This window comes from Chiloscyllium punctatum, chromosome 51, assembly GCF_047496795.1.
Source record: "Chiloscyllium punctatum isolate Juve2018m chromosome 51, sChiPun1.3, whole genome shotgun sequence".
Classification (NCBI taxonomy): domain Eukaryota; kingdom Metazoa; phylum Chordata; class Chondrichthyes; order Orectolobiformes; family Hemiscylliidae; genus Chiloscyllium; species Chiloscyllium punctatum.
The window spans coordinates 5252660-5258659 of NC_092789.1; positions in this window are offsets into that span (position 1 = coordinate 5252660).

Consider the following 6000-nt stretch of genomic DNA (forward strand, 5'->3'; position numbering starts at 1 on the left):
AGAACCCCACCAGTCAGCGTTTGCCACGCTGAGAAGGTTCCTTTCATTCCCACACTCTGCCTTCTGCCAATAATCTGTCCATGATAGTGCATTGCCTGTCACCTGAGGTGCTATTGTCTCACTCAACAGCTTTCTGTGTGGTAAGTTGTCAAAGTCTTTCTGGACGCTCGAGTAGACACCAGTCATTAGCTCTCCTTTGTCTTACCTGCTCGTTATCTCTTCAATGAATTCTAGCAGAATTCTCAAGCATAAACTTCCCTGGATGAAAACATGCTGACTGTTTCCTAATTACCATGCACTTCCAGATATTGAGACACTTCGGCCTTCACAATGGACTCCAAAATCTTACCAACGACAAAGCTCATGCCAAACGGCCTTATTTTGCCATCTTTTGCCTTATGCCCTTCTTAATCATGTGTATGCATTAACTATTTTGCAGTTCTCTGGAACCTCCGTGAATGCAGTGACGCCTGCAAGATTACCACTCACACCGTTTCCACTGCAACCTGATGAAGGAACAGTGCTTCAAATTTTCGTGAAACTAAATACACCCGCTGGACTATAACCTGGTTTTGTTTGGTTTTTAAACTTTTCCAACCCAATCCAAGACTGGTTCCTCCAAACCTTCACTTAAACCTCCATTAGCTCTTTAGCTATCTTGTTCAGACTCCGTGGTATAGTCCAGTTGGGCAGAAGGTTTGGACATCTTTCGACCTTTCAGTTTTTCTGGCAACTGCTACTTGATAAAGGCCACCATTCCCACCTCTGCCACCGGCCCTCTGGGAGTTTTGGAAAATTTACTCTAATCTTCCAATGCGAAGACTGATGCAAAGAAGTTGTTCAGTTCCTCCACAATTTCTTTGAACCACAACACCATTTCTATACCGTCTTTTCCCCGCCGTTCAACGTCCATTTCTTTCATATTATTGGCAACCTCACCCATATATTTAGCTTAATCCGTCCGCATTCCTTTTATATTTATCCTGTGTTGGTCTTTGTAGGCTTCCCAATCTTCTGCCTTCCCAATGCCCTTACTGGAGCTGGAGAATCGACGTTTCGGGCATGAGCCCTTCTTCAGGAACCTGAAGAAGGGCTCATGCCCGAAGCGTCGATTCTCCTGCTCCTTGGATGCTGCCTGACCTGCTGCGCTTTTCCAGCAACACATTTTCAGCTATGATCTCCAGCATCTGCAGTCCTCACTTTCGCACACTGCCCTTCACTGCATGGTCTGCTTTGACTTTTGCTTTTACGCTATTTCTAAATTTTCTTGTCAGGCACCGTTGCATCGAACTCCATTTAGGATGCTTCTTTTTCCAAGGCATGAATGTTTGCTGTGACTTCCACAATGCTTCTCTCATTAGTGTTTCATTGTCTTTCCTGAAAAGGCAAATGTGCCTTAAAATTGCTCAGCTAAAGGTAATAGGTCAGTGTAGTGATGAGGTCAGTGATGAAAATCAAGCCGATCATTGCCGAAGGCCTGGTGGGAATCTGTTTAAATACATTCAAACGTTGCTGAGCTTCGACGAGAATGGTCGATTTAATAAAGAGCCTAAATAAATGACATGGCGAATGTAGTCAATGCTCATTCAAGCTAAGTTATTATGTCGTGCACATGAACTAGTGCCAGAAGCTCACAGACTACGTTCTACAGAATCTGAAGAAGTAACTTGATAAAATATGCACAAAATTAGAATGGAGCAAATAAAGTAATTTTGATGGTTTTTTTAAAGGTATGGAATATTGTGGAAACATATGAAACTCTGAGAGAAGCTGTTATTTTGGAGGAGTCAAAAATTCACTGCTTGAAGTCATCAGCACTCATCTGGAGGAACAGAGGTTTGTAACTGCAATGTTTAGCAGCACAAATGGCAGCTGATTATAAGTCAGTTAATTTATCAAATTTTGGCTTCGAGCATCATTTGCAATATGTTAGGGCGAAACATTATGGAAAATAGGCATCCGAAGTTGGGAAGGGCAGGTGTGATCATATGGAAGATATTAAAAATATCTTGTTGCAAGTTAAGAAAAAAAACTCTCCCATGAGTGAGAAAGAGAAAATAAACAACACCAGATATTTTCACTATAATAAGTAAAACCACTGGGAAGGAGGATGTGATAAAACAGGATAAGTAAGTTGGTGGTCAAAGAAAGCATAGATAACGCAACAGAATCACAACCTAGTCAGATGGTGTTTCAGAAGAAAGTGGCAGACCTCTTTCAAGAATTTACCTGAGTGGGTTTGTTTTAAACATTTGAGCGAGGTGGATTGGGTTAAAGAAAACAGTAAAATGGGAGCAAGTCAATATTTGACGGTGAGAAATGAAGAGAGATGCAATTCAGAAAAAAAAGTTACCAGAAAAAAAGTGTAAAATGTGGAATTGTGGTGAGAGAGGGAGGTTTCCGTTGAATAAAGCAAGTTCGGAAAATAAGATGGAAAGTACTGATGAAATTGTAAGAATGATAAATAAATTCTCTGTTCAAGACATAAAGTTTAAAGCGGATAATGGCATAGCGAGATCACAGGTGGAAATGATGCCTGTTGTGATTGAAAAGCCAATGGAAAAACGGACAACTGAGATGTTAGAGGCGGTATACACTGAAAACTTTCCTGACTGCTTGTCAGCAGAGTTGCGAAACCGTATGTTGACATAATAAAGACAAGCCAGTTAACTTTCAATTATCAGCACCTCTATATGATCAACCAGTTGAGAAGAAACAACAAGAATAAGTGGAGAACAAAGAGGACATTTTTTGTTCGGAGAAGTTAACTGAACGACGACGGAAGAAGCACCAGATGAAGCATTTGATTCTAAAAGCAGACTGAGAAGAAAACTCTGAGTTAACCTCAGAATTTTATTATCGTAAAAATGAAGTCTTGAGGCAATGGGGATCATTACATATTCAGGTAGATGAAAAAATGAGCAGAAATTCTGCAATTTGTATTCCCGTGGGTTACAGAAAGGAGATGTTGTTCTCAGCATATTACTTAGCAGTAATAGATCATTTGGGAGTAAGGAAAGCACAAGCGAAACTTGAAAAAATAAATGGAGTTTTATTGGAATGAACTGAACACAGCTGTTCTAGAATTTTGCCCGCGACGTCACCTGTGTCAAGTAATGAAAACATTTGAGTTAGTGAAATGACCAACACCCTGAATACTGATTCCAGCATTTCACCAACCTTTTACAAGATTGTTAATGAATTGCGTAGGAAATGTCCCTAAAACGAGAAGAAGGAATAAATAATTATTCGCCGTATTGAACATGTTGACTGGATTATGATGTCATTCCATTATGCATTTTCAAAGCTAAAAGGATGGCAGAGGAGGTATCTTTCTTTAACTAGATATGGGCAACTCATCGAAAAACAACACGATCAATACTCTAATTTTATAATAAAATTACTCAAGAAATTTATGGATAACTCAGAATTAATGCTACTTAAATCAAATGCTTCCCATTCAGAACCGCAGGACACATTAACTCTGTGACATCAATCTTCAAAGAAAATGTGGAATGTCTATATTCAAAGGTATCCAGACGATTGCTATAAAATATTTCCATTTGTGTTTTTTGAATTTAGCGATGTACCTAATGAAACAACTAAATTCAGTCCATTTAAAATAGTTTGGGGCCATGAGGTGAAAGGGCTACTTAAATTACTTCAAGAAAATTTGGTGAGCCATCATACAGAGCCTACATTTTTGGAGTTTGTGTCTGATCTCTGGAAGAAACCGAATTGAACGGATGAGTTGGCAAGATAGTATTTAAAGTTTTGCAACATATAATGAAACAACAAGATTCGAAGATTGGCCAGTGAAGATAAAGTGTTAGAATTGCTTCCCACGGGAGGTAAAAATTTAAAGGTAAGATATAGAGGACATAATCAAAATATTCGATAGGAACATCAGTAGACGTAAGACTCATAAGGTGTATTATTTGAATATGTTCAGAGACTATTTTGATAAGGTAGAATAGCAAAAAGAGAACCTGTTACTTGTTACTGCTCAGCCTAACGATCTAAGTTCAGACGATTCTGAAGTTGACCTCCCTGAATTGCATTTAACAATGAGGAAGTTTTCAGAAACAGGAATAAATCTTTCTGAGGAAAATCAAAATGAGCTAAAAAAACAAATAAAAATCATATGGAGATAATTGTGGGGTACGCTAACAAGTACTTGAATGATTCATGCACACTATAGGTATAGAAAATGCCGTTCCAATTAAGCAACATCATCCTGGTTTGAACCCTCTCAAACTGGTGTGCGTTCTAAAGAGATTAACAGGATGCTGGGAGACGACACAATTTACCTGAGTTGCAGCAGATGGAGCTCTCCCATCGCGATGTTACTAAAACTAGATGGGAACTAAAGGCTGTGTGTGGACTATCGAAAAGTCACTGCAGTTACAAAATTTGATTAGTACTATATTGCAAAAACGGAAAATATAATGTGTAAATGGCACAAGGAACTTACATATTTAAGCTAATATTCTCAGACAATAATGGCATGCACCTTTATCGGAAAAAGTGAAGGAAATTTCGGCGTTCGTGAACCCAAATGGACTTTCCCAATTTAAAGTCATGCTGTATGTATGAAGACTTCACCAACCACATTTCAAAGAGTAACCAATCATGTTAATTCGGCAATACACAATTGTCTAATATAGATGGAAAATCTGGTGAGTTTCCTCACACACGGAAGAAACTTCTGGAGCATGTATTAAAACTATGTAATGAACTTGACACTACGAACTTGGTGATAACCCTAAGAGTGAATTCATAAAAACTTATGATCCTAGATCGTATGATTAAACATGTACAAATGATACCTTGGAAATTGAAAATTACAGTAATTGGTAAACTTCCTATACCGTTAACACAGAGCGGGTTCGTGCAATTTCTGGACCGACATCGTTTTCACTGATCATTCAAACCAATTTTAGCAGCATTGTTGTACAACTGACAGACTTGTTGAACACATGCAGAAAATGTCAGTGTACGAAATAGTGTCAGATGACATTTTAATCCCAAAAACTGTGTTGACATCCTGCCTGGTGTTTGCAAAAACCAATTGCTCAATATCAGTGAAAGTGCTAAATGTTTGGAATGATGTGGGTGTGCTGTCTGTGGGGTGCACTCACAAGAAGACAACAACAGTATTGAGAGACCTTTCGAATATATTCCAGAAATTTGAATATTCATCAAAAGAAATATTCCATCATTGAAAACGGGATGTTGAGTTTGGTGCTGCCATTACAAGAGGGTGTTACGTGTATGGAATGAGCTGCCAGAGGAAGTGGTGGAGGCGGGTCCAATTGCAACATTTAAAAGGCGTTTAGATGCGTATACGAAAAGGAAGGGTTTGAAGAGATTTGGGCCAGTAACTGGCAGGTGGGACTAGATTGGGTTGACATGTCTTGTCGGCGAGGACGTGTTGGACCTAAGGGTCAGTTTCCATGCTGTACATCAAAATGACTCTATGAATCTTTATAACTCAGATAAGTGTGTGCAATGATGAGAACCCCCTAAGTTTATCAGACAAATTTAAGGGTAAACACCAGATTGTTCAGATGAGTTATTTTTTCACCTTCATTCAATTTTTAAATTATAAAGCTGGCAGGTTTGTCGATACTTCATCGATACTACATTGGTGAAGGAAAATGGAAGTGTTCGAGGTGGAAGAGCAAAGTGAAATGTATTGTATTATTGACTGTGTTTGTATTATTGCCTATTATTGGCACTATTGACGTGCAGGGTTAATACTAGATAGACACGCACGCGCATGAACACACACATTTATATAATGTTGAATATGAATAGTGTGGGAGTAATCACTTTGAAAATGTGGCCAAATTTGTATGTTGATGTATGTGTTTTTTTTTAAACGGATATGTTCCAGTAGTGCATCTTTAAGAGCGATGTGTTGTGTCCTGTTTCTCTGGCAAATTTGCATTGCCACACTGGTGCCAGAATATCTGCTTCACGCAGGCAGTTATTAAA